We start from the raw sequence: 25,040 nt of genomic DNA, 5'->3' as shown, positions 1-25,040 counted from the left end.
GACATAGCAATTAATTATTTTGGAATAATACACTTTTATAATATTATTTATATATACAGTTGACCCTTGAACAACACAACATATTGAGTTAAGTGGTACGAATTTACTTAAATGTGGATTTATTTCAATAAATATATTGGAAAAGTTTTTGGAGATTTGTGAGAATTTGCAAAAAATCTCACAGATCAATCACATGGGTTATAAATTTGAAAAATTAAGAAGTAAACTATGACATGAATGCATAAAATACATGTAGATAGTTTATTTTGCCATTTACTACTATAAAATATCTACAAATCTATGATAAAATGTTAAAATGTATTAAAACATACACAAACACCGACCATACATTATACCATTTACAGTTGACAGCAATGTAAAGAAATGTAAAGATGCAGTATTAAAGCATAACTACATAAAATTGACTGTAATGTATATCCTACTACTGTAATAACTTTGTAGCAACCTCCTGTTGCTACTATGGTGAGCTGAAGTGTTGTAGGTATCCAATTAAAATGCTGTGTGATATTAATCATCTCTGCGTGAGCAATTTGTCTCTCCAGTAAATTGCATATTGCAGCAAAAAGTGATTTCTCCTGGTTCTCACGTATTTTTCATCATGTTAAGTGCAATACCACAAACCTTGACTATCACTGTGGAACCCATGCAAAGTGCCACTAGTGATTCTGGAAGTGCTCCCAAGAAGCAGAGAAAAGTCATGACATCAAGAAAAAGCTGAATTGCTTAATATGTACATTAAATTGGGGTATATAGCTGCAGTTGTCCAGAATTTCAAAATAAAAGGATCCCACAGAAGGACCATTGTAAAGAAAAAAAAGTAGAAAAAAGATAAAGAAATTCATAAAGCCATTTCTGCAGCTACCCAATAGGGACAACAATCTTGCATTGTTTTGTGAAATACTTTTAAAAAAATCTTGTATTAAAAATGCAGCTTTTATGTGACTGCAGAATAGCTATAAGAAAGGCATACCTACAGACTCTAGTATAACCTGAGAAGAAGCAAAGTCATCATATGACAACTTAAAGCAAAAGGGAAGCAAAAGATATAAAGCTGGAGAATTCAATGCCTGCAAAGGATGGTTTGATAATTTTAGTAAGAGGTTTGGTCTTAAAAATGTCAAGGTAACAGGAGAAGCAGCTTCTGCTGACCAAGAAGCAGCAATGAGTTTCCAGATACTGTTAACAAAATCATTGAGAAGAAAGAATATCTGCATGAATAGGTTTTTCATGCAGATGAAAGTGCCCTATTCTGGGAGAAAAAAGTCACAAAGGACATTTACTAGTTAGAAAGAGAAATGAGTATTAGAGTTTAAGGCAGAAAAAGATAGGCTAATTCTACTGCTTGTGGAAATGCAGTTGGGTTTATGATCTGGACTATCCCTATCTATGCCTTTCTATGTAGTTACTAACCCTTGAGTCTTGAAAGGAAGAGATAAACACAAGCTGCTAGTCTTCTGGTTGTATAACAAGAAAGCCTAGACAATGAAAATCCATTTTCTAGATTGGTTCCATTGATGCTTTGTACCTGAAGTCAGGAAGTAACTGGCCAGCAATGAACTGTTTCTTAAAGCTCTTTTGACGCTGTACAATGCCCTAGCCACCCAGAAACCCATGAGTTCAACATCATGAGTGCTGAGTTGTCTACTTGTCCCCAAACACAACAGCTCTATATCAGTCTCTAGCTCAGGATCATAAAGACTTTTAATGGTCATTACACATGGTACTTTATGAAAAGGATTGTCAGTGCTATGGAAGAGAATCTCAATAGCAAGAATATTATAAAATTATGGAAAGATTACAGCGCTGAAGATGCCATCATTGTTACAGAAAAAGTATCAAGCCCCAAACAACAAATCCTGCTGAAGAGAACTTTGTCCAGATGTTGTGCATGACTTTACAGGATTTATAACAGGGTCAATCAATAAAATCATGAAAAAGATTATGGATTTGGCCAAAAAAAGGGAAGTGAAAGGTTTCAAGATATGGTTCTTGGAGAAATTGTAGAATAGACATCACACCAGAGGAATTAACACAATACAACTTGATGGAGCTGAGTGCTTCTGAACTAGTGCCAGATGATGAGGAAGAAGATGTAGAAAAAGCAGTGCCAGAAAACAAATTGACATTAGACAACCTAGTGTCTAATGACGTAAGAGAAGATGATCAAGTGTCTAACAACGATCAGAGCTGACAGGCTGTGATTGTTTTAGAGTGCTTTTGACTTCTCTCATGACATCAACTATTCTATGATATGGGCACTGAAACTAAAGCAAATGATGGAAGAAGGGTTTGTACCATATAGAAATATTTTTACAGAAATAAAAAAGCAAAAGTCAGACAGAAATCATGATGCATTTTTGTAAATTTACACTAAATGTGCCTGCCTATTCTTGTCTCCTCCTTCCGCTTCTTCCACCTCTTCCATCTCTGCCACTCCTGAGACAGAAAGAATAATCCCTCCTCTTCCTCCACCTCCTTAGCCTACTTGACCTGAAGATGATGACAATAAAAACCTGTATGTTGATCAAATTCCACTTCATAAATAGTATGCATGTTTTATCTTCCTTATGATATTCTTAATAACATTTTATTTTATCTAGCTTACTTTATAGTAAGAATTCAGTATATAATATATATATATATATATAAATATGTGTTAATCAATTATTTGTCTTATTCAGAAAACTTCCAGTCAGCAATAGGCTGTTAGTAGTCACATTTTATTTTATCTAGCTTACTTTATAGTAAGAATTCAGTATATAATATATATATATATATAAAAATATGTGTTAATCAATTATTTGTCTTATTCAGAAAACTTCCAGTCAGCAATAGGCTGTTAGTAGTCACGTTTTGAAAAAATCAAAACGTGACTACTAACATATAGATTCATATAGCTTATGAGATATAAATATAGATTATGTAGACTTAGCTTCATAAATCTATATGTAAATTTTTGACTCCTTAAGGTGACCAGCATCCTTAAACTCTGTGTGTGTGTGCACATGTATTTATTATGTTAACCTGGAGATCAAAATTTCACAAGTCGTATTTCCAAAGCATGATACAAGGTAGATAATAAGATTATATTCACCTGTTAAAAACACATAGAATATTAGTGTGATCATTTATAAAATTAAAACCTTCCTTAAATATTATTTATTTTAAAGATAAATGAATTAAACTAAAGTGATTATCCAAAGTTAAATAGCATATGTTTCTGAACTCAATTCTAGCCCAGCTCTTCTCTCCTCATCTAAGTTTCTGTAGCCAATCCCATGACATACTGAAAAGTTTCTGCATTTTAACCAGAGTAGATCGCATTCATGTTTAAAATCAGAAGATATTGTTATGTGATTCATTTAAAAGGTAAGCTTGCTTAAAATTATCCAGTGTCTCTAGCTTCACATGCACAAAAGATGTTCTATATGTTCATGAGTAATGGGAGTGAATTTAAATAGTTACATTAAAGCTCCATAACAACGTAATTATATTAGTGAAATCTAATAAATAAGAAAAGGAAAGCTTGCTTCCACAAAACTACACCTGCGGGTAACAATTCATTTGTGTTCAGAATAATTAATAAATTACATTAATTGTTTTAAAAAATAAGAATAAGCCCAATGGTGCATATCAAATACATTGTATAAATACGAGCAATATTAGCATCCATTTAAAAATTAAAATTATTGTTTTTATTTCATGAGGTATTTTTTTGACAATTCAAACAGTATCATATGCTATTCCCTTTCTCTCTTTTCTTTCAGAAACCTACATTTTGCTTTTTGCCATGGCAAATCATCCTAATTACTCTTCCTTTACATTTCAGAAGTAATCTTTTAATTTTGGTGGCAAAAATGTCTTTTCTTTCTCTCTTGTATTTCATGCGCATTTTCTTACTACCCACATGCGTTTGTTCTAGTTTGAAATCATTTCACTTTATGATCATTTTGAGTATTGAAGTTACAAAGAGAAGGTTGTCATGACCAGATATGTTATTCTCACCTGCAAAACAGCCTAGAAGCATCTAGGGCCCCATTGCTGAGTTATTGGGAAAAGTCATAATCAAATAGTTTTATAATGATCCAGATTTGTAAACTATGTGAATCACATTAATCACATTAAAATATAATTTTAATAATTATATTTTTAAACTGTTTTTTCCTTTATGACTTTCTAGGATGTCTAGAGAGGTGAAGCAAACCTACTTAGAATCTCTATTATCTATGCCTTGATAATGTTTCAAGGACCTTTATATACGTCAAGATGTTAGAATTCATATTAATTTGTCCAGATGTTTTACAAATATTGTTTCACTCAAAACATGTATAAGTGTGTTATTAAGGAAGAGAAAACCTCTCAAGGGATTAAATTATACAGTCTCTTCAGCAATTACTTGTCTATAAATAAAATCATTTCTGTTGCTAAAACTGCTCAAATGCAGTTAGCTTTCCTTTTCTTCCTATCTCTCGATCCTAGTAAAAGGCAAAAAACCTTCTGTTTCTTCCCTTTCCAGCATCATGTCTTTCTCTCCTTACATCTACTTTTTGCTCTGCCTTTTAAAATACTTTTAAATTTAGAGCCAAATTTTCACTTTCTACATACTTTCTAGCATAGAAGAGAACCTTATTCACTTTGCAGACCTCATCTTCTACTCAAGCATCTTGCTTTCAACTAATTATGTAAATATTTGATACCTTCTCTGTTCCTCTTAGGGTATAACAGTTGAGAATCAGGTGTGATGTTATCTGTGCCTTTAACTTCCTTCTCAATCTAGCATGATACATGACAGATGTCATCTAATAAAAACATTTGATAGTCATATCCTTCTTTTGAAAATGTCTTGTTTACATTATAGTTTTCAAATTATTTTATTATTCCAAACCCTGTCTACCTTTCACTTCCACCCAAGCTCTTTAATATTTTCTTTTCTAACTTCCAGAACTTAATCCTCACTAACTTTTAATTTTTTTTCTTTCCATAGGTTATTTAGGAACAGGCAGTGTTTGGTTGTATGAGTAAGTTCTTTAGTGACGATTTGTGAGATTTTGGTGCATTCATCACCTGAGCAGTACACACTGCATACAATTTGTAGTCTTTTATCCCTCACCCCCTTCCCATCCTTTCCTCCTGAGTCCCCAAAGCCCATTGTGTCATTCTTATGCCTTTGCATCCTCATAACTTAGCTCCCACTTATGAGTGAGAACATACGATGTTTGGTTTTCCATTCCTGAGTTGCTTCACTTAGAATATTCATCTCCACTCTCGTCCAGGTTACTGCAAATGCTGTTAATTCATTCCTTTTTATGTCTGAGTAATATTCCATATATATATGAAAAAATATATATGGAAATATATACATATACATATATATCACAGTTTCTTTATCCACTCATTGATTGATGGGCATTTGGGTTGTTTCCACTTTTTGCAATTGTGAATTGTGCAGATATAAACATGTGTGTGGAAGTATATTTTTCGAATAATGACTTATTTTCCTCTGGGTAGATACTCAGTAGTAAGACTGCTGAATCAAATGGCAGTTCTACTTTTAGTTATTTAGGGAATCTCCACACTGTTTTCCATAGTGGTTGTACTAGTTTACATTCCCGCCAGCAGTGTAGAAGTGTTCTCTGTTCACCACATCCATGCCAACATCTATTATTTTTTAATTTTTTGATTATGGCCATACTTGCAGGAGTAAGGCAGTATCACATTGTGGTTTTGGTTTACATTTCTCTGATCATCAGTGATGTTGAGCATTTTTTCTTATGTTCGTTGGCCATTGTATATCTTTTTTTGAGAATTGTCTATGTCCTTAACCCACTTTTTGATGGCATTGTTTTTTTTTTTTTCTTTCTAATTTGTTTCAGTTTGTTGTAGATTGTGGATATTAATTCTGGGTATTAGTCCTTTGTCAGATGTATAGATTGCGAAGATTGTCTTCCACTCTGTGGGCCATATGTTTACTCTGCTGACTGTTCTTTTGTCGTGCAAAAGCTCTTTAGTAATTCAGTTGCAGCTATTTATGTTTGTTTTTGTTGCATTTGGTTTTGGGTTCTTGGTCATGAAACCCTTGCTTAAGCCAATGTCTAGAAGGAGTTTTCCAATGTTAACTCCAGAATTTTATAGTTTCAGGTCTTAGATCTAAGTCCTTGATCCATCTTGAGTTGACTTTTGTATAACGTGAGAGGCAAAGATCCGGTTTCATTCTCCTACATGTGGCTTTCCCATTATCACAGCATTTGTTGAATAGGGTGTTCTTTCCCCACTTTATGGTTTTGTTTGCCTTGTTGAAGATCAGTTGGCTATGAGTATTTGGGTTTATTTCTTGGCTCTTCTATTCTGTTCCATTGGTCTCTGTGCCTATTTTTATAACAGTACCATGCTGTTTTGGTGAATGTGGCCTGATAATATAGTTTGAAATCAGGTAATGTGATGCCTTCAGATTTGTTATTTTTGCTTAGTGTTGCTTTGGCTATGTGGGATAATTTTTGGTTTTATGTAAATTTTAGGATTGTTTTTTCTAGTTCTGTGAAGAATAATGGTGGTATTCTGATGGAGATTGTGTTGAATTTGTAGATTGCTTTTGGCAGTATGGCCATTTTCACAATATCAGTTCCACCTATCCATGAGTATGGGATGTATTTCCATTTGTTTGTGTTGTCTATGATTTATTTCAGCAGTGTTTCATAGTTTTCCTTGTAGAGTTCTTTCACTTTCTTGGTCAGGTATATTCCTAACTATTTTGTTTTATATATTTTTTGCAACTATTGTAAAAGGGGCTGAGCTCGTGATTTCATTCGCAGTTTGGTCTCTGTTGGTGTATAGAAGAGCTACTGATTTGTGTACATTAATTTTGTATCCAGAAACTTTGTTGAATTTTTTAATCAGTTCTGGGAGCTTTCTGGAGGAGTCTTTGGGGTTTCCTGGGTAAACAGTCATATCATCAGCAAACAGCAGCAGTTTGACTTGCTGTTTACCAATTTGGATGCCTTTTATTTCTTTTTCTTGTCTGATTTCTCTGGCTAGGACATCTCGTACTATATTGAAAAGAACTGGTGAGATCAGGCATCCTTGTTTGTTCCAGTTCTCAAAGGAAATGTTTTCAACTTTTCTCCATTCAGCATTATGTTGGCTGTGAGTTTGTCATAGGTGGCTTTTATTATGTTGAGATATGTCCCTTGTATGCTGATTTTGCTGAGAGTTTTAATCAAAGGTATGCTGGATTTTGTCAAATGTTTATTCTGCATTTATTGAGACAATCATGTGATTTTTGTTAATTCTGTTTGTGTGCTTTATCACATTTATTGACTTGCATATGTTAAACCATCCCTCCATCCCTGGTATGAATCCAACTTGATCATGGTGGATTATCTTTTTGATATGTTGTTGAATTCGGTTTGCTAGTATTTTGTTAAGGATTTTTGCAGCTATGTTCATCAGCGTTATTTGTCTGTAGTTTTCCTTTTTGGTTATGTACTTTTCTGGCTTTGGTATTAGGGTGATATTGGTTTCACAGAATGATTTAGGGAGGTTTCCCTCTTTCTGTATCTTGTGGGATAATATCGTTAGGATTGGTAACAATTCTTTGAATGTCTGGTGTAATTCTGCTGGGAATTCATCTGGTTCTGGATCTTTTTTTGTTGACAATTTTTTTTTATTACCATTTCAATCTCGCTCTTTGTTATTGGTCTGTTCAGGGCATCTAATTCTTTCTGATTTAAGCCAAGGGTTGTATCTTTCCAAGAATTTATCCATCTCCTCTTGGTTTTGTAGTTTATGTGCATAAAGGTGTTCATAGTAGCCTTGAATGATCTTTTGTATTTCTGTGGTGTTGGTTGCAATATCTCCTGTTTTGTTTCTAATTGAGTTTATTTGAATTTTCTTTCTTCTTTTGTTGGTTAATCTTGCTAATGGTCTGTCAATCTTATTTATCTTTTCAAAGAATCAGTTTTTTGTTTCATTTATCTTTTGTATTTTTTTTTTGGTTTCAATTTCATGTAGTTCTGCTCTGATCTTGATTATTTCCTTTCTGTTGCTGGGTTTGGGTTTGTTTTTTTCTTGTTTCTCTAGTTCCTTGAGGTGTGACCTTAGATTATATGTTTGTGCTCTTTCAAACTTGTTGATGTAGGCATTTAGGGCTATGAATTTTCCTTTCAGCACTGCATTTGCTGTTTCCCAGTGATTTTGATAGGTTGTGTACTATTGTCACTCAGTTTGAGAAATTTTTTAGTTTTCATCTTGATTTAATTTTTGACTCAGTGATCATTCGGGAGCAGGTTATTGAATTACCACATATTTGCATGATTTTGAAGGTTTCTTTTGGAGTTGATTTCCAGTTTTATTCAGCTATGGTCTGAGAGAGTGCTTGATACAATTTCAGTTTTCTTAAATTTATTAAGGCTCGTTTTGTGGCCTATCATATGGTCTATCTTGGAGAAAGCACCATGCACTGATGAATAGAATGTATATTCTGCGGTTGTTGAGTACAGTGTTCAGTAAATATCTGTTAAATCCATTTGTTCCAGGGTATAGTTTAAGTCCATCATTTCTTTGTTGACTTTCTGCATTGATGAACTATCTAGTGCTGTCAGTGGATCATTGAGATCCACCACTATTATTGTGTTCCTGTCTCATTTCTTAGGTCTATCAGTAATTGTTTTATAAATTTGGGAGCTCCAGTGTTAGGTGAATATATATTTAGAATTGTGATATTTTCTTGTTGGACAAGGCTTTTTATCATTATATAATGTCCCTCTTTGTCTTTTTTAACTGCTGTTGCTTTAAAGTTTGTTCTGTCTGATGTTAGAAGAGCTACTCCTGCTCACATTGGTATCATTTGCATGGAATGCCTTTTCTCACCCCTTCACCTTAAGTTTATGTGAGTCTTTATGTGTTAGGTGAGTCTCTTGAAGGCAGCTGAGGGTTGATGAATTCTTATCTATTCTGCAATTCTGTATCTTTTAAGTGACGCATTTAGGCTATTTGCATTCAAAGTTAGTACTGAGAGGTGAGTTACCATTCCATTCATTATGCTATTTGTTGCCTATATACCTTGCTTTTGTTTTCTAATTGTATTTTTGTTTTATAGGTTCTGTAAGATTTAAAGAGGTTCTGTTTTGATGTGTTTCCAGTATTTGTTTCAAGATTTAGAGCTCCATTTAGCAGTTCTTGTAGTGCTGGCTTGGTAGTGGCAAATTCTCTCAGCATTTGTTTGTCTGAAAAAGACCTTATCTTTCCTTCATTTATGAAGCTTAGTTTCACTGGATACAAAATTCTTGGCTGATCATTGTTTTGTTTAAGGAGACTGAAGACAGAGTGCCAATCTCTTCTAGCTTGCAGAGTTTCTGCTGAGAAATCTTCTGTTAATTTGATAGGCTTTCCTTAATAGGTTACCTTGTGCTTTTGCCTCACAGCTCTTAAGATTCTTTCCTTCATCTTAACTTTGGATAACCTGAGGACAGTGTGCCTAGGTGATGAACTTTTTGTGATGAATTTCCCAGGTGTTCTTTGAGCTTCTTGTATTTGGATGTCTAGGTCTCTAGCAAGGCCAGGAAAGTTTTCCTCTGGTATTCCCCCAACTATGTTTTCCAGACTTAGATTTCTCTTCTTCCTCAGAAACACCAATTATTCTTAGGTTTGGTCATTTAACATAATCCCAGACTCCTTGGAGGCTTTGTTCATATTTTCTTACTCTTATTCTTTTTTTTTTTGTCTTTGTTGGATTGGATTAATTGGAAAACCTTGTCTTCGAGCTCTAAAGTTCTTTCTTCTGCTTGTTTGATTCTATTGTTGAGACTTCCCAGAGCATTTTGCATATCTGTAAGTGTGTTCATTGTTTATTGATGTTTTGAATTTTTATTTATACTATCAATTTTACTGAAAATTTCTCTCCTCATTTCTTGTATCATTTTTTTGACTCCCTTAAATTGGGCTTCACCTTTCTCTGGTGCTTCCCTGATTAATTTAGTAACTCATCTTCTTATTTATTTATTCATTTATTTATTTTTTGAGATGGAGTCTCAATCTGTCACCCAGGCTGGAGTACAGTAGTGTGATCTCTGCCCACTGCAACCTCCTCCTCCTGGGTTCAAGCAATTCCCCTGCCTCAGCCTCCCAAGTAGCTGGAACTACAGGTGTCCACCATCACACCTGGCTAATTTTTGTATTTTTAGTAGAGACAGGGTTTCGTTGGCCAGGCTGGTCTTGAATTCCTGACCTCAGGTGATCTGCTCCCCTTGGCCTCCCAAAGTGCTGGGATTACAGGCGTGAGCCACCATGCTCAGCCCAACCCTCCGAATTGTTTTTCATGTAAATGAGGAATTTATTCTTGGTTTGGATCCATTACTGCTGAGCTAGTGTGATTTCGGGGGGGTGTTAAAGGACCTTGTTTTGTCATATTGTCAGAGTTGGTTTTCTGGTTCCTTCTCATTTGGGCAGGCTCTGTCAGAAGGAAGATCTAGGGTTCAAGGCTGTTGTCCAGATTCTTTTGTTCCACGGGGTGTTTCCTCGATGTAGTGCTCTCCCCTTTTTCCTTGGGATGTGACTTCCTGAGAGCCGAGCTGAAGTGATTGTTATCTCTCTTCTGGATCTAACCATGCAGCAACTCTACCAGGCTCCAAGCTGGTACTGGAAGTTGTCTGCACAGAGTCCTGTGATGTGAACTGACTGTGGGTCTCTCAGCTGTGAATACCAGCACAGTATTTGGGGTGCTTCCGGGTGCTGCAGGAGCAATGCACTTTCTTCAGAGTGCATTGGGTTCTCTCCAAACCTCACTAACTTTAATGGCATTAATCAAATGGCAATTGCTTCATGGTGCTTCACCTTTTTGTAAAAATTGCTGACATCTGTGTGTTTACCTCACATTAGCCAGTTTCCACTGAAGTCACAGTGGGGCTTAAGAAACACTAGTTCCTTCTAGATCCTTCATTTTATAATTCTGCCTTCTAGGCACAGTCTGCCTACATGATACTTCACTAAAATTTATCTTCTTTAATGATTCAACTCACTGCATTGTACAATGTGCATATAGATCCTTGAGCTACAGAGATCAAAAGATGTTTAATTCTTCATGGGTGTAATGGAATTTGTCCTTGTTAAGGACTTTAGGGTCATTGAGTTGAATATTGACCTTTCACCTCAAGCTCCCTTTGCTGTTTTGAACTTCTTGCAAATCTTTTGTGCTATCCTTTGAAAACTAGGGTGTAAACAAGGAATTTTCAAATGAAGACTACAACTATCAAATATATTTTTAGATAAAATTTGTCAAAATCTTTTGTGCCACTCCCTCCAAAACCAGGATCTCCCTCTATTTCCTACCATGTCCTTAACGGTAGTGCCCACCCTGGCTCTGCATGGCTTTATTCTCAAATATTTTATTAACATTTTTAGAGTTCAGGGACAGTAGAAGAAGGTGGAGACACAGGTTGCTATCCTAAGGGATCTAATTCTTTTTTTTGTATTTTCTTTTTGTTATAACAGAGCCCTGTCCAGTTCACCACAGTATTCATCCCCATTTTCCTGAATATAAACATTCATCATTCTAAACTCAGTTTAGAATATCAGATACAACAGGAAAACCTTATCTTTGCTTCTTTTCCTCTGTGAAGTGCACTGTGTGCTGCTTGTTGCTGACTGCAGTCCTGAATGTTCTATACCGTAATTTCTTAATTTGTAAGTAGCAGGGCTCTGCATTATTGGGAGTCAGCTGTGCTTCAGAAATGAATCTAATATGATCTCTCCAGAAGGCATACACTCATCTGTGAAACACTATGCAATGAAAGTTTGCTGTAAATGTAAAATTGCTCCCAGTGCTCCCCCAGGCTGGGAACTGTGCATACACAAAGAGAAATGATTGACCTGGGCTAGCAAGAGCTTTTAAAGGCAAAGAATTGTTTTAAAATCCTCAACTTGAGAAATCTATTTTTCCCGACCTGATATTTAAACATTAAATATTACAAAAGTATGTACCCTCTAAAGAATTCTCCCTTTAATAATTCATTTATAATACTCCCATTTATTAAACATTATACACGGGGATCATAATACCTTGAGCAATGCATGTGGGGACTCGTGTTAGTAATTGCCTCATTCTCACAGTCAAATACGAGATATCAAATACACAATCTCATGTTTCCACAACGGCCACACATTATACTTGCTTACAATTGGATATTTTTAAAATACTTTTTCCTCCTCCAAATATAATGCTTTGTGAGCTCAACATCTTTGTTATTTTATCCCATTTGGAGTAGCTTGGTCTTCCTCTTTGTTATCCAGTTTTTATGTATTCTTTTGCAGAGAACCTCTAAACGAATCATTTATTTTTGGCTGCTTTTCATATGAAGTAGCTTAGTCTTCCTCTTTGTTATCCAGTTTTTATGTATTCTTTTACAGAGAACCTCTAAACTAATCATTTATTTTTGGCTGCTTTTCTGGTTAGACTTCAGTGGATCAATTCAGAATACTCACTACTCATTGTTTACCCTATGACTGAAGAGCTGATTGAGTTAGTAGCAACACCGCTGTGGTAGTAAATGACCTTATTAGCTTTTCTGAAATGTACAGTAAGAAAAATTTCAGTAGCAATTTGTCTTAAGATGCTGTACCCTATGCAAAAATTTCAAGAAAAATGTGTACAGCCAGTATGTATATAGCTCATGAACAGTCAGAATCAGGATTCCAACTAAGCTTCTTTGGTTTGTGAGCATTGGCCTGAAAACAGGTAAAGGAAAAAGTTTTTGAGGTAAAGAGGATATGAGGCCAGTTTTAAATAGTGAAAAAGAGAAGACAGGCTGAGTGCTTTCTACTGCTCTCAAACAAAGCCTATTGTCCCTCATAAAGTTTACTACAATCATCCCTAGTACTACTTTCTCGAGAAAAAACTTAGTAGAAAATGCAGTAGGGGTCAAACAATTGATAAACAGAGGTTGTCATCAGATGTCAAGTCTTGACTGAGATCTGGGAAACCAGTATTTAAATTGTATGTTTACAAAGGCCGATCACTTAGCAATTCAATAAATATCTGATTTATAAATGAACTCTTAATGTGTTTCACAACCTGAATCCTTTCTTTATTCAAATGAGGGGGAGCTACAGTATAAGTGAACAGACATTACTAAGTGGAGATAAACAGCAACATGTCAAACTACAATTTTTCTCGGATATATGAGCTTAAGTAAAAAGCTTTTTCACTTAAAAAGAGACTAACTCATAACTTATAGGATGCTTGTGAGAATCAAATGATTAAGGAAGTGAAAGTGCTTCATGATCAGAAGATGTGTCATCAATACACATTACCAAAGCACACTGGTTTAAATTCACTTCTTTAAACCATAAATTTAAAGTGGGTGTTCTTATTCCCATTGCCCTATAGTCACGCATTCTATCTCTTTCACTCAGAATGCCACCTTGTCTTCCATGGCATAATGTAAACAGCCAGTTAGTACCTATGATATGCAGTTAGTATCTATGATATGCAGTTAAGTAAGAAAGACAAGATTCCAAGTCTCAACTTTGTCTCATAAAGGACTATTTTCGAATGTGCAATGAAATGTCAGGCAACTATTTTAGTTTCCCACTGAAAACATATTGATATCTGGGCGATTAGTATGAAGGAGAATTTAGGATGTCAGATCATATTTATTTATTAATTTACCTGTGCATACATTCGCCCCACCAAACACTCCCTTTGCTGTTGACTCGCTTTATCATTTAACACCTATCTGAAATCCCTACACAATTTGAAGGCCTAGTTAATGTCTCATCTCTCCAGGCCTCACAGATCTTTGCTTCTTTTGAATTCCTATGAAATACACCGCCTGTATTGAGTAGTCAGAATGCAATTAGCCAAATATAGTAGAATTTGTTGTTGTTTGTTCTGAATACATAATTGGTAAAATGCAGACTGCTGGTGCAGGTAGGGTGCTTGTGAGGGGAGCTCAGTATTATGAATTTTTAACAGGTACCTCCATGTAATTTTGTTGTAGATAGTCTGCATATAATATTTGAGAAATATTGTTAAAGAGGACTTTCCAAATTAGTGTCACTATGTTACTGTCAGAAGTATAAAATAATAGCTGTCTGCAAGTGTCAGACGACAACATTTTGTATTCTTTCACTGTAGAGAAACCTGGATAAAGACAAGTCATAATAGATTTCTCACACACAGAGAAATCATTCCTCATACACTAATAATAAATCCTATAATGTTTTCATTTCATAGTTGTATTCTCCATTGAGTAGCATAGTAATGAAGGAATAATTGATTTGATAGTGGGTGATTCTGTTGAATCCCCCAGGAATATTACACATTTTTAAATGAATCAGCTTCAAACAATAATCACTTTATTTGTATTTAGTGTTTCAGATTATATATTAATTCTGAAAGTAAATGAATAGTCTTTCTTTAGAAATGAAATAAAGGAGGAACTAAAGGAGCATTTGTAACTCTATAATCCATTGTATTTTTCACATAGAATAAATGACATTTTTGTATGACTTTCCTTACTTTTGGGAAACAGTGAGGGAGTTGTAGTTTTTTATTGTGAATACTTTCTAATAAAATTACATTGATGATCCAGTGTTCTAGTCATTGACACTATAACAGTGAACAAAACATCCTGATGTAACCTGGATAGAGGTACAAACCTGAAACCAATTTCACAATTTCTTTAGTAAAGTAATAAGGGAGAATAATCAGTCTGAGATATTACAGAACACAGAGTTATAAACCAACATTTAATTTCTTCCCATTAATGCACACATATATTTCAGCACTGCCTCTGTGTCAGGTATTCAGAGATAAAGAGATGATATGCAGGCCAGGTGACGTGGCTCACACCTGTAATCCCAGCACTGGGAGGCTGAGGTGGATCACCTGAAGTCAGGAGTTCGAGACCAGCCTGGTCAACATGGTGAAACCCCATCTTTACTAAAAATACAAAAATTAGCCAGGTGTGGTAGCACATGTCTATAATCCCAGCTAGTCGGGAGGCTGAGGCAAGATAATTGCTTGAACCCGAGAGGTGGAGGTTGCAGCGAACCGAGCTTGCACTCCACTGCACTCCAGCCTGGGTGACAGGGCAAGACGCCGTCTCAGAAAAATAAAAAACAAACAAACAAAAAAAGGTGTGCATAATCCAGCCCTTCTCCTTAAGGAGTTCACTGTTTAGTGGTAAAAATCAACAATTAGAGCGCAGTGTTACCAGTGTTAAAATAGAGCCCATACATATAACAAATGTATGCCTTGTTTTTAAAACCCATAAGTATTCTACTGTGCTCGAGTCAAAAACATGACACAGACTATTCTTTTGTGAATAGTACACAAACAAAGACATTTGACCTCCTGTCCATGACAGGACTATCAATAGCAGAATAATTTTCTTAGTTGCTGTCAGTATTTTTCCCTGTGCCAAGCTGCAGGCCCTGCTGCTGCTGTCCCAGCAGTCTTTTGGCAATTTCCTCGTGGCCTTATCATGCAGTGTTCCCTACTGGTGTGGGAAGGAAGCCCTTTTTCCACCTTACAGTCATCATCCATTGCATGGGTTTTTAGTAAAAGAAGAACTCCTGGGTACTTTTATGTGAATTTGAATTCTATTTATTTACTTATTTATTTATTCATTCATTTTTTCGAGACAGGGTCTTGCTCTGTCTCCCAGGCTAGAGTGCAGTGGAGCAATCTCCACTCACTGCGACCTCCGCCTCACAGGTTTAAGCGTTTCTCCTGCCTCAACCTCCAAAGTAGCTGAGACTATAGGCGTGCCTACCACGCCTGGGTAATTTTTCTATTTTTAGTAGAGACAAGGTTTTGCCATGTTGGCAAGGCTGGTCTCGAAATCCTGACCTCAAGTGATCCACCCACCTCGGCCTCCCGAAGTGCTGGGATTATGGGCATGAGCCACTGCGCCCGGCCTGATTTTGAGTTCTTAAGGTTTCAGAGAGCTTACAGTCATAAAATAATCTCAGGAAGGACTCCAAAAGCACACTGGATCTCTGCTAAATGGCCATGTAAGTCTGAGTCCAAGTAGCTACTTTTCTTAGATTTACTATCCTTACAGAGGATGACCTGGTCTGTCTCTCAAATTGACTATTTTCAGAACCACTACACCAGACCTCTAGACATGCACAGATACACCTGAATCTTCAGGTGAAAATTGGAGGCTCCGGGTAGGGTTCCTTCCCAGTGCCCATTAACACATTTGTTCATCTGCCACAAACTGGTCAAACTCTCTGGTGCAAATCTTCATGATATAGGTTTTAAATCCCCACTATTGATATAGATATTAAATCCCCACTGCTCACTTCCTTTCCTCCAAAGAAAAAGTGAGGTTGTCAAATGCAACCCACTCCCTTTTATGATGTTTTCAACCAAATAATCTTTGTACTTTGAGAAATAAGCTAATAAAAGCATACAGAAATATGCAGACATTCATAGGGCCTGCAGGAAACTTAACAAGCAGTGTGTATCAGTCTGTTCCCATGCTGCGTGAAGAAATACCTGAGATTGGGTATTCATAGAGAAAAGGGGTTTAATTGACTCACCGTTCAGCATGACTGGGGAAGCCTCAGGAAACTTACAATCATGGTGGCACAAGGCACCTCTTCACAGGGCAGGAGGAGAGAGAATCAGTGTCAATTGAAGGAAGAAGCCCCTTATAAAACTATCCGATCCCCAGGTATGGTGGCTCACACCTGTAATCTCAGCATTTTGGGAGGCTGAGGCAGGCAGATCACTAGAGGTTAAGAGTTTGAGACAAGACTCGCCAACATGGTGAAACCTCATCTCTACTAAAAATACAAAAATTAGCCTGGCGCAGTGGTGGGCATCTATAATCCCAGCTACTTGGAAGACTGAGGCAGAAGAATCCCTTGAACCCAGGAGGCAGAGGTTGCAGTGAGCTGAGATCATGCCACTGCACTCCAGCCTGGGTGACAGAGTGAGGCTCAGTCTCAAAAAAATAAAAAAATAAAAAAATAAAACCCTATTCAGATCTCGTGAGAACTCACTATCACAAGAACAGGATGTGGGAAAATTTCCCCATGATTCAATTATCTCCACCTGGTCCTGGTCTTGACACATGGGTATTACTACAATTCAAGGTGCGATTTGGGTGGGGACACACAGCCAATTGATATCACAGTGCATCTCCAAGGCACACTGGACATGGAACAACTAGGCATCGCTTGCAAATACAGTGAAAATGGAGGAACTTCTTTATATCTTCTCCCTAAAATATTACTTTCATCTTTTCTTGACTCAAATTTCTTCACTTGCCTTTGTTAGTGTATAGAGGATGGGGTTTGAGGAATCTGTATGTGCTTATTTCATTCCTGTTTTAAGAGCATGCTTTGTTGACCTGGTTCTCCCCATGGTGGTGCCTGGAGTGACAGTGACAAAAAAATAGAACTTAGAGTTGTTCATTCAGGAATATATCAGCTGCACCCTAGAGAAGCTGAATGAGACAGTACGGTTGCTAGTTTACATAGAAAAGTGGTTCTCAAAGTGTGATTTCTAGATCGGCAGCAGCTGCATTGCTCAGTTATTTGCAATAAATGCAAATTATCTACCTTTGACCTCAGATATACTGAATCAGAGGTTCTTGGGGTGGGACCTAGAAATCTGTGCTTTAATAAACCTCCCAGTGATTCTAATGCACACTAAAAGTTTGAGAACAACTATAAATATATATATGTGTAAAGAAAGTCTCCTGTCAGATACTTTCCTGCTGTTTACATCATCCTCAGTGCCTCCCTTTTTTACTTAGTATCGGTCAAGATTGTCCATTGGACTTCCATCTTAGTTTACTATCTTCATTATTATGCCTCATTAACATTGTGTTATAATTAGTAATATCACTAGGGGGCTTTATCTTTCCAGAGCCAGAGGTTTAAACTATGCAGTCAGCTCTCCTCATCAGACCTTTTAGTCAATAATCTCATAGACTTTACTGGGCCCTGTTTCTACTGGGCCCTGTTTCTATCTGCTTATTGTGTGTTACTACCTTTCACCGCTGATCATTCCTTACTGTGCTTCGGATGTTTTTTTTGTAAAAATAATAATGACTTGGCTTTTTCTTCATTTCCTGTTTTGACTTTTCCTCACTTATATATTAATAACATGACTGACATATATACCGTTTACAGGGAGATATATAACTAACAGAAAAAACACAACATCACATTCCCCCAAATTAAAAAAGTAATAATAATAAAACAAATTTATTATAATAAGGGTTTTTTCTATAAGGTTGTTTATTACTATTTAGTGTATTGATTATTATGCTTTTCATTCATGTTATTTCTACTACAACTACCTCTACCTTCAATGCATACTTTAACTCATACTAACATTTCCCCTCAATATTGATGATTCTTACTTCTCTAAGAGACTGAAAACAGAACTCCCCATTCAACTACTGCAAATGAAGCCTCTTTAATGTCTTTTTCAAGCCATTATTATATTTATAATTTTAAGGGCATAATTTAACATTGTATCATCATTCATAGTTTTAATATAAAGTCTATGCACTAGTACACTCTCTTAATTTTATGCCATTTTTCTTTGATTTACCATAATCGAAGTAATGATCACTAAAGACCACAGGATTATAAAGTAATACATTGTCAAATTACCTATGTTACCACAATTCCGGTTTTCCTTTTGGCTGTATCCATTCTGAAAGTTCTTCTCTTTGTAAATATTTCTCTGATTCCTTAGCTACCAGTAGAATAATCTTAGAGAACAGCCCTCTGGTACACTATTATATCACCACTTCTACCTCCCTAAATGGTTTGTCCATGCTGTCTTATTTTCTGCCACAAACGGAAAGCCACTATAGTATAAGTAGGTGGTTAATTACTTAAGAAGGTGGGTTCTAGAGTAGTACAACATGATTGAAAATTGCAATGCCTGAAATCTAGCATTTGCGTGGCCATAGGCAAGTTACTCAACCTCATAATACCTTAGTCTCTTTGTCTGAAGAAAGAAGACCATCATTGCAATCACCTTACAGAACTCTTGTAAGCATGAAATGTGTTAATGTGTGCAACATATCTGGCACATGTTAAGCATTCCAATTGCTAGCTATAATTACCTTTCACCTGCTAAATTAGCACATCATTACACTGGAATTATTCTTGTTTATTTTGGTGACTTAGACTAAACAGAGAAAGTGTGAGGATCATATTTCAATATTTAATTTTATATGGTTAATAATGGTGACCATAATGATTGACACCACATGACTCATTTACCATTCCAGAAATGGTTCATCTGAACCTTTTATCTTCTGCTCTAGTTAGGCATTTTATCCTGTAGTGTTGTACTTCAAGTAAGCCTAGATTCCTAGATCCCATTTGAGAATCATTATATTGGGCACAGTTGAGTAGGGTCAAGGCTCATTGTAGTAGGATTAAATCTCTGCAAATATCTATCTTTTGTCTAGTGTAGGGCACAGTTAATGAACAAGATATAAGCAAGTACCATCTTGGGGAAGCAAAATTGTGGAAAAGGCAAATGACCGTAAACCTTTTCAAGTCAGATTTATTAGCAAGTAGTCTACCCCTATCAAACAATATGAAATAACTGGTTTGCATGATTTACCAAAACTGCTTAATTTGAATAATTATTTATAGAATGTGACCATCTTAGAACTATATTATTATATTTTTTCAAGGGATATATAACAATATACCACAGACCATGTTTTCTGTATTTGAACACTAAGATTCCAAGTATCACAATAGCCCATATTGAATGAGCTTGAGTTGAAATGTAATACCCATATCAAAAAGTATGCTAGCATAAACTTCAGGTTTCTCATTGGCTAAGTCAGTTTTATTCCAGTTTGTCGAATCACATTTGTTAGTTTTCCTGGAATCACAATTAATTAAGGTAACATTTACTCAGACATATTAAATAAATGAATCTTTTTTCCCAAAGCAATCTCCTTCACTATAGATGTTTTACCTTGTCATGATAAATGAATGCGGTGGAAGAGATGCCCAGGAAAAAGACTACATTTGTCCTTACTCTAGAAACCATTTAAAGCATCTATCTATGGCTTTTTGAAAATAAACTATAATGAAATAAAGATACGAATGTTGAGCAGTTGTATATAAAATTAATTTTTAATATGGGATGGTTAATTTGAGTAATTCATACATGCAAATAACAGCCAACCAGAAAGCTCTGGTGTTGGCTTTGATTAATTAACCTAGACAGAAATCAACCAATTAGTCATATCCTCAGATTCTGATTGATGCTTCATTACCTACAAACACAAAATTAGTTTTATACTTATGCCAGGACAAATGATAACAGAGAAAAATAACTAATTTCATATGTATTATTAACTTTTATGAATTAATCCATTCCACAAATATACAAGAAGGGCTAGAAGATACCAGTTTACAGGGTGGTAATTAACAACTTTTAGACCTGTGCACTTTACAAAGAGTTCTAACCCACAAGATTTAATTTTGACAAAAATGCTGGGAAGTAATGTTTATTTTAAAATACTATTTTATTGATACATAATTTTGCCCCCATCTTAAGTATATAGTTTAGAGAACTTTGACAAATTTATACAACTATGTAACCTCCAAAGAGCAAATCTAAGGATAAACACTTAATTCTGTGTTACGACTCCACATTCATTGACATTTCCATTATCTCATGCTGCTTCTCATTTTATTCCATTTCGCCTTGACTACTTGGTGAGAAAATACATATAAAAATGTAGACTTTGATAGATTTTTCTCTTTCAAAGTAAAATTTTACAGCATTTGGCATTATTTCAGCTGAGCTCTTTGTAGAAATGAGGTCTATAATATTAAGCCTGAAAAAACACTACAATTTTCTATTTGCATGATTGCGATCTGATGTATTTCAAAGTCTGTTTGTTGCTGTCATTGGTGTTGGTGGTGAGTGTTCTAAGATCCCAGTAATAAACAGTACTGAATATATTATCTACAAATTAATTATGTGTGTTGCATTTGAAAGATAAACTTTAAAATTCTTCTTGTACACATTTTGCAGACATTTTTAAGTACAAAGAGAAGAATCTGCTACTCTGTCCCAGCCCCTTATCTTCAGAAGCAAGTTTTTATTCAAGAGCTCTGTGATGTCTACTATAAGTGAAAAGGGATGAAATCAGCAAACAAAAGACTTGCCTTCCAAGCTCAGTTCTGCTTGGGGCTCTGTTATTTAGTTTTTTTTTTTCTTTACTGGCAAGTGCTATGCCAAACACTACACATGTTGTCGTAGATTGGGTTCCCTAAAAGCAAAATCTCCAGAATTCCTTTGTATATTTTGTTTGTGTGCTTTCAAGATAAACAGTTAAATGAGTAAAAGAATTGGGGTGGGGAAAGTGGAAGGAATCATGGACATATCTAGATGTAAATTGAACCTGAGTCTGTCACTCCTTGAGGCAAGAGAGCAGGGCCTTTATAGTTTCCTGACTGCCCAAGACATTTTGACCACAGACACTGTGGAGTAAAATAGGTGACCAACTTCCCAGGTACCTTTCAGAGAGGTGACTTCAACTACCCAAGAGCAATTCCTGCAGATGAAGCCATTTTCCAAAGCATCAGCAGTGGCTGGGTGATGGGCATACCAACAGAACTAGAAAAGGGGATTACAGAGGAGTGGTTGGGTGGGGTAGAGAGGGTGGGGTCGGGTATTCAACACTGCTATCACACCTGTACGACATTTTTCTGTTGTCAACATATTTTTAATACCGCATCCACTTTACAGGAAATAAAGTAAGGTCTTAAGAAGCTCAACGAGTTGGCTGGAGGTCACATGGTCAGCCATAGTAGTGCTGGAGTTTGTATCTTCTATTTATGTAGCTCCAAATGATCAACAGAAAAGAAAAATAAGTTAATATTCTAAAAATTTAAAACAGGCAATAGATTATACAGATGGCAGGTGTGCCCACCATTCATACTGCTGTTATTATTTGAAAAATGCATTATTCTGACTCTCCTTAACTTGCTATTGCAGGGCCCCTCTTTCCATCCACTGAAGCCTCCTGAATACTTTCTTTAAACCTCACTTGGATGTATCAAGAGAGCTCTGGAAAGAGAGGCAGGATGGTAGACTAGACCCAGTCAAGAGAAATATCTGACACCAAGTGACTGAGGGATAGGGACGTCAGGAAGACTAGCACACTCCAAATAAATCTTTGGAGGGAAGGAATTGAGTGGACGGAGAGAGGAAACAGACGCTAGGCTGAAGGGAGAGGAAGCTGGGAACTCTACATGGGGCTACTGTGCAGCAGGATTCCTTCCTGTCCCCCAGCAATTCCTGGGGAAGGAGTAAGTTGAACAAGCGAGGAATGATCTGCTCTTCCAGGGACCTCTGGAACCCTGCAGCAGGAGACCCCATGGCCCCTGCGAACACTTAAGCTGGCAGAGAGAGCTGCTTAGAAGTGTTAGGGGTGGGAACTGCAGTGGAACATTACTGGATATGCTCATCCTCTAAGGCCTGTTTTGCTTCCCTAGGAGACTTAAGCATTAGGGCTAGCATATAGGAATGAAATTGAGTACATAAATATTGCATTCTTATTCTCTTCTATACTGATTTATTAGTTCCAGGATTTTTCTTGGTCACTTATTTGAATTTTATGCACAGAGAATAAAGTCATCTGCAAATTTTTTTTCTTCCGGCCTTGGCTTGTCTTCTCATGCTCCTGACAGTAACTTTCACGGAGTAGTTTTTAATTTTAATGAAGTTGATCAATTATTTGTTTCGTGGATTGTATCTTTGTGTTGTGTCTAAAAGTCATTGCCAGACCCAGGGTCACTCAAATGTTTATGTTATCTTCTAGGAGGTTTTCACTTTATATTTAGAACATATAACATGTATATTTCATTTTGAGTGAATCAGATTTTATTATTTATTTTCTACTGTTTTTCATTAGACTTAAATTTCTCATGTGCTTTTTTCCTGAGGTAGAAGCATCCATTTTTTATTTAGTTATATATTTTCTAATACGTAAATTTAATGCTATAAATTTATCTCTGAACACTTTTGCTGTATCCCATACTATTTTTAAGTTGTCTGTTTTCATTCAGCTCAAAATTTAATTAGTTTTTTAAATTAACTTGAAAGTTCTTTGACTTACATGCTGTTTAGCAGTGTGTTGTTTAATTTCCATGTATTTGGATTTTTTTTCAACTTTTATTACAGATTAAAGGTACACATGAAGGTTTGTTAGATGGGTAAACTGTGATGTTGAGGCTTAGGGTCCCAAAGACCACATCACCCAGGCTGTAAGTATAGTCCCAACGGGTAGATTTTTAGCCAATGTCCCCTTGCCCCCATATTTGGTGGTCCCCAATATCTATTCTTCCCATCTTTATGTTCATGTGTATTTAATGTTTACTTTCTACTCATAAGTGAGAACAAAGTATTTGGTTTTTTGTTCTTGTGTTAGGTTGCTTAGGATAATGGACTCCAGCTCCTTCCATGTTGCTGCAAAGGACATGATTACGTTCTTTTTTATGGCTGCATAGTATTAAGTGGTGTATATGTAACACATTTTCTTTATCTAATCCACTCTTCATGGGCACCTAGGTTGATTCCCAGTATATGCTATTGTGAAGAGTACTGCAACGAACTTATGGGTGCATGTGTCTTTTTGATAGAATGAATTATTTTCCTTTGGGTATATACTCAGTCAGTGGCATTGCTGAGTCAAATAATAGTTCAATTTAAGTATGTCAGAAATCTCTAAACTGTTGAAACAAACCAACAAGAATAAAACAAAGTAATCTAATTTAAAAATGGACAAAGGACATGAACAGACACTTCTCCAAATAAGACATACAATGGCCAAAAACATAAAAAATGCTCAGCATCACCAATCATCAGAGATGAGAAACCATCTCCAATCAATGAGATACTATCTCACACCAATCAGAATAATAATTAGAAAAGGTCAAAAAACAACAAATGTTGGACAGGCTGCAGAGCAAAGGGAAGGCTTATGCACTATTGATGGGATATATTTCTTCTCTATTTCTTTTATTGATTTCTAGTTTAATTGCAATGTGATCTGAGAACATATGTGCATGGCTTTCTTTTTTAAAACATTTGTTAAATTGCATTTTATTGCTCATTTAATCTATGTTAGTGAACGTTTCATGTAAGTTTGAGAAGCACGTGCATTCTGTTGTCAGATGTAGTACCAGTGTCAATTAGATGAAGCCAGTTAATAGTGCTTTTGAAGTCCACTCTATCCTTACTGATTTTCTGCCTGCTTGATGTATCCATAACTAAAAAGAAGGTGTTGAAGTCATGGACTATGGTAGCGGATTTGTCTATTTCTCAAAATCTATTTCTCTTTGCAATTCTATCAGTTTTTCCTCACGTACTTTGAAACTCACCAGTTTGGCATATTCATGTTTAAGGTTGTATGTCTTCACAGAAAATGACTCAGAGATCATTATATAATGGCCCTCTTTTCTTTGTTCTTAGGCATGCTTTGTCTGACATTAATTTAGTGACTTCAGCATTGCTCATATTAATATGAGCATGGTATTTCTTTCCTCACCCCTTCACTTTTAATCTTTCTGAAGCTTTATATTCAAAACAGTTTAAATATTCACTCTAAATACCTTTTTATTTTAACTGGTGTATTTAGACTATTTAAAGTGAGTATTGATATAGTTGGTTAATACCTTTGATTTTTGTAACTCCTCTTTATTCATTACATTTGTTCTTTGGTTCATTTTTCTTATTCATTTTTATGCTTTCTTGATTAAAATTTAGCATTTTATAATATTATATTTTATCTATTCTCTTAACACATCACTTACACTTCTTAATAATTTTTAATTCTTTGTTTTTAGACAGCATCTCTGTTGCCCCAGACTGGGGGCCAGTGACATGATCATGACTCACTGAAGCCTCAACACCATTCTCTGCCCTGAGAAGGATCCTCCCACCTCAGCCTCCTGAGTAGCTGGGAGTACAGGCACATGCTACCAGGCCCAGCTAATTTTTATAT

This window comes from Mandrillus leucophaeus, unplaced genomic scaffold, assembly GCF_000951045.1.
Source record: "Mandrillus leucophaeus isolate KB7577 unplaced genomic scaffold, Mleu.le_1.0 Scaffold59, whole genome shotgun sequence".
Lineage (NCBI taxonomy): Eukaryota > Metazoa > Chordata > Mammalia > Primates > Cercopithecidae > Mandrillus > Mandrillus leucophaeus.
Note: the sequence above shows the minus strand (reverse complement) of the source record.